This window comes from Myxine glutinosa, chromosome 1 (assembly GCF_964187855.1).
Source record: "Myxine glutinosa chromosome 1, kmMyxGlut1.1, whole genome shotgun sequence".
Lineage (NCBI taxonomy): Eukaryota > Metazoa > Chordata > Myxini > Myxiniformes > Myxinidae > Myxine > Myxine glutinosa.
Genome location: NC_136261.1, coordinates 16,130,124 through 16,140,290, shown reverse-complemented (window position 1 = coordinate 16,140,290; position 10,167 = coordinate 16,130,124).

Sequence of the window (10,167 nt, the reverse complement as noted above, 5' to 3'; positions counted from 1 at the left end):
GGTTTACCCGGGCCGAGATCCCACGCATCACCTCGGCGTGGAGCCATCCAATGTCCCGATCTCGACCTGCCGGCACGTCTCAACAAAACGTGGTCGCCATAACGACCCTTCCTATCGGGCTGCCAGCTCCGCCTAGTGGAGCCTGGACGCGGCCGTTCAAAGCGAGGCCCGGCACGCACCGAGGGCCTGCTTCGGCTAAAAGTCGCTCTAACCTCTAACCCGTGTAACGTCGATGCTTCACCTGGACGCTTACACCCCGCAGCCCGTTCCTTGCTCACACATCCAGCCGTGCCCATGCTCCTCGTACCTTTCCTTACACACCCAGGTACACCCATTCCACTCACAGCTTTGGTCACACACCTGACCACCGAACATTTTGGCACACATTCGTTCGTAGCACACCTCACCAAAACACCTCTTCGCGCCCCCTCCTCGGTCACCTCCTCTGTGACAATCACAGGTGTGCCCTCATTCACACACCCAACCACGTGCCTCACCACCAACTCCAGCGTGCATTCCCACTCACGCTCTACCATTCCAGGTGTGCATCCTTCCATCCCAGGTGTACATCCTCTCTCACCTGTCACAACTAACTCACGCTCCATGTCACTCTCACTACTCTCACCTCCATTCTTGACAGCGCACTCACCCTTACTCTTGACAGCGCACTCTTTCCTCGTGCACCTGACCGTCACACACCTTTCTCGCGCACACTCTCCCGTTACACCCTCTGTAACACTCACCACAGGTGGACACTCTTCCTTACTTCTGACAGCGCACTCTTTCCCCATGCACCTGTCCGTCACACACCTTTCTCGCGCACACTCCTGCGCACACTCTCCCGTCACACCCTCTGCAACACTCACCACACCGCGCTTCCACGTGCTCCCTCGCACACACGCTACGACCGACTCACTCTCGCCAGCACACTCACTCCTTGGCACGCACTTTTTCCTCACACACCCCAGAGTCGGACTTTCTCGCACACCTCCTTTTTCGCACACCAGACCTGTCGCACACTTCACCAGTGGCCTCTCACGAACACCCGGGTCTATCTCGACCCCCAAGCTTCTTAAATCCCCTGGCGCATCATACGCACGACCATATTGGTCACCACTCACACCGGGTCCTCTTCCTCTTCGCTTCTCCTCCATCACCTGCGAATCCCTCATCCGGTTATTGAGCACATCATCACGATCCAAACACAGACTTTGGACCAATTCTTTTATCTCCTCTTTTATCTCTTTGTTATCCTCTCTCCGTCGCTTCTTAATTTCGCTCATCCCTTCTTCCACTTCTTCTAATTTGTGCTTCACTTCTTTTATTCCCCGGTACGTCTCCTCAAGCTCGTCCTCCAAGGCTACCTTGACCGTTTCCATGTGCGTCCTCACCTGCCGGTCCTTCGTCTCCATTACCTCTATCACCTCGTCCAACCTCGTTGTCAGTCCCTCACGTACCATCTGACATTCCCTCTTCGTCGCTATCAAGTCATCTTTTAGTTCTTTCTGTGTCGCTTTTAAACCTCCTATTACCGCTGTGTTCTTTTGAACCTGCTCCGTTAGTCCTTTTTGTCCCTCCGTCAGCTGTTCCACCTCCTGCGTCAGGTCCTCTATGCCCCCTTGTAACTTTACAGTCCCCTTTCTCACCTCCTTCTCCATGTGCTCCTTACAGTGCCTCACCTCCTCGCGCACTCCTCCGACCTCCTCACTCACTCCTCTTCTGATTTCCTCACCCATCACTTGCATCTCCTGCCCAGATGCCACCCTCATCTGCTCCATTTCCTCCCTGTGAGCATCCAGTTTGGTTTCTACCCCCATTCTGACCCCCTCTATCTGCTGCTCCATTTGTTTAACTTCCCTTTCCGCTTGGTCCCTCATGTCCCTCAATTTGCCTTCCATACTGTTTTCTAACCCCTCTAACCCATTTTTCACTTCTTTTATCCCGTTGTCTAACCCCTCAAAATTATTGTCTAACTTCCCAAATTTCTTGTCTAACTCCTCAAAATTATTGTCTAACCCCTCACTGGTACCCCTCGCTTCGTCCCTCATTACCCCCATTTGCTCACTCTGAGCCCTCGCTTCGTCCCTTATTACCCCCATTTGGCCCTCCAATCGCTCACCCTGAGCATCCATCCGGTTCCCCAATTGGTTACTCTGCAGTTTGAGGGACGCCTGCATTTGCGCCATAAATTGCTCCATGAGGACCTGCATCTGGGCCATCCCTCCCACTTGTGCAGCGGGTGCGGCCGCCGTAGCTATGTGCGAGGCGCCATTTCGCGCGTCTGCTACCCCCGCTGTTTCGCTCTCCTCATGTCCCTCATGTCCCTCAATTTGGTCCTGGACCGACCCTGCTTCACTCTCCCCTACCGGACCCCAGCCGTCTTGATCCGCCATGGCGCGACTTTCAAAATTCGAGTTTCGTAACACAAATTCGAAATTTCGCCGTTATAATTTCGTCGAGCGCAGTAACCGCGGGACCGCGCTCCGGATCGATTTGGTCGAGCGCCGTACGCGCTCCGGCTCGATTTTCCCTCCCAAAATTTGGGCCTAACTAATTTAGTCCCGGGTCCGAATCTCACTCCTCGACACCAATTGTTACCGTACTAACACAATTGGTGTCCAAAATTTGGGCTAAATAAATTTAGTCCCAGGTTCGAATCCCACTCCTGACACCAATTGTTACAGACGTGGCTTAGATGTTAGTTTACCGAGCGGTTTTGGTATGACCACGTCTGCACAAGTTACCGATTATACTCGACGTTGACGAAGCCGCGCCACGCTGGCTCAATAAGAAAAAGAAGACACCCGGCTGGGTTATAAAATGACGACACCAGGGATACGGTTCTCAAGACCTCCGGAGGAGATTATATTCGTGCGGAAGGTCAGATTACAGGGACGAGAGGTACAACATAGAAAGACAAGCACTTAGACACAATCTTATATTATTCCCCAACAGACGACAGGCAAACGGGACAAGGCTGACTCACACGGGGGTTGATGGCAGGAAAGCGGTTGTCGATGGCTCCAGGTTCTCCTGGGCTCAGGGCAGGATCGACCCGGTCCGGTCCAGAGACGCGGAAGGTTGCACAGCGCTCGAGGTGGTAACGTTCTTTCACAGGCGGGTTCTCTTCCTCTCAGCGATCGCAGGCAACGTTCTTTCTCCAGCTGGGGGCGCATCTGTCGTCACATCCGGCGCGGGGCCGCGTATATCCGGCGGGGAGTGACACGCCCTCGGCTCGTTAGCGCCGCCCCAGATGGAATCGGCACGTTGCTTCTCATTGGGTGCATGCAGGGGGGTTTACCAGGCTCCGCCCTTGACGAGGAGCTGACAAGGAGCCCCTTCGTGGTAACCCCGTGGAGCGCGTGGTCAATGGCGCTAATCGAGCCGGTGTGAGGACGCATCCTCCCCCGCTCCGCCGCCATCTCCCATCCCCTCCGTTGCTGCAGCCATAGTTGGTTGGGGAAGAAGATGGAAGGAGGTATGGGAAGATGGAAGGAGGTATGGGAAAGGTCCTAAACTCACTACTGATGCCATATAATCACATTCTGGTGCAACGAAGAGTCATAATTAATGGAGACGAGGCCTTAACTGACATAGAATAAGAATAACTAGGAAGATGTCCGAAAGTTGTCTACGTGTGGTGCGGTGGACCTGGGCACGACATTTAATGGGGGAATAAGGGGAAGGTCGGCTCTACTGATTGTTATTTACATGCAATGGGACTAGGGAATGGGGGATTGGGGAAAGTTGGGGAGTATTGGAGAAAATAGGGGAATATTTACAAGCGGATATGGAGGCCAAATTCCATATTCGCAACAATATGTTTACTTTTATACTCTGGAACAATTTGTTCCACCTTTTGATAAGCTGTATAATCCAAATTAGTATTTACTCTTCCCATCGTTCATTCATTTTCTGAGCCCAAACCCCCCATTGTGATGCTAGATAGCACCAGGCGGATTGAATTAGCCCATCATCCCTCAAATTTGAGAAAAAGCACTCCAGTTTACTCGAATTGGGACACTGCATCACCGGCACCGTCGTGTTATTATTTTGCAATTCCCATTTGTCAACATCATGTCACATTAAATTTTTCCGGTCAGGTACTACGCATAGCATCGTGTTCCCCTGCAACCACGTGTAGGCAAACTGTAATAATGCCTCCGGCACCTCCCTTTCCAAACCAGTTCGTGTGCCTGCAAATTACTGGAGATGGCGCCACCTGTTGGAGCTCATCAATATGCCAGGCTCTCCGAATTCTCCTGGAATAAGCTTCGACAATTCATGTGATTTAAAACATCTCTGAATAACTCCATTAGTCACGCATGCTGTCCCAACACACATGCACATCCATGGCCCATGGAAAGGGTTGCACCCACATTAATTTGGGATTCCGCAACTCAATAGCTACTTTTACACAGCTGTTCAGAATTTATTATTCGTATGACCATGAAATTATTTGCCACCCTTGCCAGAGGTTACCCCACTTGGGCCCGTTTGTTTGTTTCTACATTTTTCTCTGCAACTGCTCGGCCATTTGACAATAAATTTTCACCACAGGCCCACATCCACCTGTAAAATCTTAAATTATAATTATGATATCTTAGGGCATGTGGTTTGGTGGTTACAATTCGAACAAAAATTCTTCCTTAAAATTTTATCTCTTGAACCGCTTTATTGATTAATGCAAAACTCCAAGGTAATGTAATAGTGTAAAGCAGAGCACGCATCCAAATCCCAATATGATTGCCTCACAGTTTTGCAGCCAAGAATTGTTATTGTTTGGGAAAAGAAAAACTCCTACCTCTTCTTCTCCTCCAGTCTTCTGGAAAGGTCTTCTCCAGTGGAAGTCTATTAACCATCTTACTGTTTGAAGTCAGTGACATCCTGTTTGTTACTTACGTTGTCTGTTGCCCAGAATGCCGGTAATAGCTTGCCTTCTCTCCATCTCAAACAACCAACAATGGCAGGCAGGACCAATCGAGAGACAGCACAACTAACGATGGTCAAGACCAGAGGAGAGTACTGTTAAGGATTCGGGGATCGGCTCCCCCTTTATCAAGGGGGTTGGGGGGGATTTGATCAACTTGTCTTTTAAGCTGGCCGTCACCAAGTCCTGGAAGCTATGACGTCACTTCCGGCCCGTGGTAAGTAGGGTTGTAAGCCTAATTGGTCTTAGTACCTAAGTACTACCACCGGCCGTAAAGCGAGGAGATAACTCCCACCCGAGCCGCGGCGGTAATGGACACGCCGAACGAAGCGAGCCACGACTCAGGCCGTTAACAAGAACTAAACCCGATCCTGAGCGGTTCCGAAATCGTGCCACAGGTACTCAATTGGGAAAAGACTAAAGCGATCGGATGGAGAGGAAACCAGAGTCAAGGAAGAACAAAGCGTGGTTTATTAATTATGTACAAAACCAAAGAGGAAACGAAAGGAAAGAATGTACAGGAAGGAGAAGAAGCAAAAGGACACAGGGCAATCTTAACTATACAGTCTTAACTTATTACCCCGGACAAACATACACACTCACACGGGATGGTAGATGGTAGGGGGGAAGGTCCAGGTAGATGGTTCCAGGTAGGTCGACTCCGTCCAGGTTCCGGTTCCACGGGTGAAGAACGGCAGGCAGCTTCGCGTGTCGTCAACCGCGAGCGGACCTTACATATAGTGGGGGGACCGGGATGCTGCGTGCGTAATACGTTTATCGTGCCCAACGCTCTCTCTCTCTCCCGATCAATATTCGTATCAAAAAGGCAGTTCGTATCAAAGAGCAATCAGCGCCGCTGAATAACTCATCGCGCGGTCCGTGCAAAAAGGAGTCCCCCCAGCGCAGTCCGTATAATCGAGCTGTCTCCGCGCAGTCCGTATCAATCGAGCTCCCTCACGCAGTCTGTGCATACGCGCGCGCTCCCGACAAGTCCGTTAACAATGGAGTTCCCTTGCGCAGTCCGTGATAGGGCTTGGCACGTGCACTTATATAGTGCGCCTCCAGATCAATCCGCGCGCTTGGAAACCATGCCCGCCAGCGAGCTCATCTCAGCCATGGTTGGTTGGCGAGGGCTTACCGGCTCCGCCCTTGACAGCTAGTTGACAGGGCCACACCTTGTCCTTGGCGCTCCGCCCCCTTCTTCCTCGAGCTTGACTGCATGCGTAATGGCGTCTGGAGCGAGCGCTAAGGCGCGTAACAGAATTGGGAGAGAGACAAGCCCCGCCTGTAGGGCAGATAATGGCGTCGCTTGGAGAGAGAGACTCCAAAATGACCAGAATTGGAATGGGAACTATTCCTATTTAATTCACGCAACGCAGATTCGACTATTGGGAACACAGCCTTAACTTAACACATAATAAGGAAATAACTGAGATCCTAAGGTGACCTACGTGTTGCTGTGGCCTAACTATGGGTGCTAGCTTTTACCTTTTAATGATGAGAATTATTTACAAGAGTGATTATTTATTTAGAAAAGTGTGGGTTCTCAAAACCGCAACACTGCACCCTCCTTTCCTCCAGGTCCGGCCCGGGCCGAAACAAAAAGGACTATTTTTTTTAAAATTAATGTGACACTGACGTGTGGGTACCCTCTACTTTTAACCTCACCCTGAGTGCGACAGTTTTAATATTAAATATGTCCCACCTGCTGCGTTGGTCCTACCTAACTCTCAACCGAATTACGGAATGATTTTCAAACTACACATTTAGCCGGTGGGGACCGGTAGGCATGTAGCCGGTAGGTAGGTAGGTAGGTAGGTAGGTAGCCGGTAGGCATGCCCTAGGTAGTATACGGGTTTTTTTTTTTGGCAAGGAACGGGCACCCACGTACGGGCACGTCCTAGTTAGTTAAAAGACACTAATTTGATTATTTACAAAACTCGAACCCAGGACCTGTCTTTTGTGCGAAGAAGAAGATATTTTGAAAAGAGGAAAGGCTATTGCCATGCACTGCACCGATACACCATACCATATGCACCCATAAAATAAAATGCACCAAAAGCACCGTAAATGAAAATGCACAGAAAAGCACCAAAAATAAACATTTTAAAAATAATAAATGGTGTCTTCTTTCTTCTCTGCTCTGCTGGGCCGCTTGTTCTGGTTGTCTTCTTGCTTGCTGTTATTTATTAAAAAGGGCACACACCGCGTCCACTTTTTATTATTGATTTGGCCAGCAGGGCCAACTCCGGTGGTCTACTGCTGGGCATGGATGCCACTTTAAAAACAGTGGTCTGCAACCAGATACCGCTGGCAACAATGGTCGGTCCCAGCAGAGACGCCACGCCACAGAACGTGTGGTCCAGAGATGATGCCAGGCCACAGAACGTGTGGTCCATAGGTGGTGCTAGGCCACAGAACGTGTGGTCCATATGGTGCATCAGTGCAGGCCGGAGGCAGTGAAGGTGCGGGCGCACAACTCCGGTCACCTGCGCACTCCCCCCGGGCCCAAAAAACAAGTCCATGAGGGGGGAAGGAGGACAAGCAAAGCAGCGGGGTAAGGGCGCGAGGGTACACATCAATACAAAGCAATGCAGACATGAAGGGCTGAGAAAGCTCGTCCCTCGCGTACGTTCCCCCCATGTCACCTACCCTACCTTTGCCCTTACCTGTATTTACACAATTTACAAATTTATCAATTCGTCTCTACTGTCCCGTCCCCCATATCTCCCCTTATGCCAAATTCGTCATCAATCCCTCCTAAGGAGGAAGAGATGGAATAAACACAATGTCTCCCCCACATCCTGATGCGTCTTTCATTCCCAAACATTTGCAAAATCATGGTGTGGAGTCACATCACCGAGGTGAGTGGATGCAGATGGTGCGAAGAGATTTTCCTCCTATCTATCTACTGAATGACTTTATCTCTTTGCACTACCCGGGGTCTTTCCCTGCAAAACCATTGGCCATCTTACTCTATGTGGTTCTAAAAACCAATTCCCATTGTCCATACTGTGGTGCTCTACCAATTTGGGGTCTCACTCCCCCGATTCTTCACCCTGTGCCCTCGCACAATTTCGGGGCTGGGTCGTGTGGCTCACCAGCAGGTCTGCTCACCTGCACACCTCCGCCACTGCAGTTGCCACCTGAGCTTACCTAGCTCCTCACTCTAACCTACCTGGGGAAGGCCCTCTGGCTCCCTTACCCCACTCATGCCCCCTCTGGCATCGGGAGACCCGGGTCCTCTCTCGGGATCCACGGCCCCACTGAACTCTACTCAAAACTACCTGGCTCCCAGAGCCGACCTGCGGACTCACCTGGCCGACAGACTACCAGTGGCGGAGTGCCCATTTAATCATTCTCACTAACAGGCCACACGCCCAGCCATTCCATTTGACTCATGCACCCAATCACACACTTCTTTCCACTACCTGCACCACAGATGTCAATATCCACCCACAATTTACCTACTTCCTCTACCTACTTTTAATCTACCCTACCCGGGTACTCGTGAAGGGGGTCCATCCTTCCCCCATCCACTCCTTCGCACCATACACTTCACTCCACGTATTCCACACTCCCACTCCACACCATCCATTCCAGACCATTTACTCCAGACCATCTATTCACTTTTACACACACACATCATTCATGAGCATTGCCTCATTTCATCACCAGCACTACCATCAACTTACATTCGCAATGCCTCATTTCATCACTCACTCCAAACAGATAGCATCATTGCACTAACTATTTTTCCCTTCTAAAACTCGTGCTTCCCCCTGTCATCCCTTACACGATGCACATCCCACGTCATTATCCACCAACTACCCTACTCTACGTCCCCATTACTTGTATCATGTCACTACTTAACTGTTGGTCACCTATGGTCATCTCTAGGTCCCTCCCGGGCTAGTTTGTACAGCCAATCCCCATAAATCCTCCAGCTCATGTGCCCAAAATGATGTGAGGTGAATGGTAAAACTCCCATTCGCCATCACTATCGCCATTACTACGACTATGCCAGTCCTCTAGCACTACGAGCCCCCATCGTTAGAGGTACTGGGTCCCACCTCGGCATCTAAAGCCGAGGTGATCCACGAGGGCGCCTGCTCGCCGGTGTAGGGTCTTTTACCAGTCGGTATGGACGATCCGAGGGAGGGCTCATGGCCCCATTTTGATCTTAACGACCACGTCATAGACTTGCGACAGGACAACCTCCGGGCCTTGCCAGGGAGAGGTGAATTTGGGGCAGCTACCCTTCCGCCTCCGGGGATGAAAGAACCAGATCTTCATCCCCGGAGCGTACTGACTCCCCTGGCTCCGGTGGTCGTACCTGCGCTTCATCTTGGCCCCCGCCAGCTGGAGCTGGCGGCGGGCGAAGGCGTGGACCCGCTCCATGCCTTCTTCTAAGTGACGTGCGTAGCCCTCCCTCGGCGGGATATTAGTGGTGTCTGGCACGGGACCGCATAGCAAGTCGGCGGGAGCCCGCAACTCCCGCCCATACATAAGCAACGCTGGACTGCATGCGGTGGCCCCGTGCTGGCTAGTTCGGTAGGCCATTAACAAATACGGGAGATGTTCGTCCCAGTCGTCCTGATGGGTGGTGGTGAACAATGCCAGTTGTTGGATCAAGGTTCGATTGAACCGTTCCACCATCCCATCAGATTGTGGTCGCAAGGGCGTTGTCAGTGTCTTTCTAATTGACAGGAGTCTGCACACATCTTTTAGCAATTGACTTTTAAAATTTCGACCCTGGTCGTTGTGCAGCTCCTGTGGAATCCCATGCCGACATTCAAATCCTTCCACGAAGGCCTGTGCTACTACCCCGGCTTCTTGGTTGGGGAGGGCATATGCCTCCGGCCACTTGGTGAAATAGTCCATTATAACAAGGATGTACTTATTACCTTGGCGGGTGCGGGATAGTGGTCCGAGAATATCCATAGCCACCCGCTCAAGGGGGGCCCCCACCTGGTGTAATTGAAGGGGGGCCCTCATCCTCCATGCTGGTCCCTTTTTAGCAGTACAGGCGTCGCATATCCGACACCAGTCCTGTATATCGCGCCCCATATTTACCCAATTGAATCTCCGGCGGACCCGAGATGTTGTCTTTGTCCTGCCAAAATGGCAGCCGGAGCGGGTACCATGCACCTCCTGTAATATTGGGTTCTTAAATTTGTCAGGGACTATCACCAGCCAGGAAATTCTCTCCGAGGGAACCTCCACCCACTTGTGAT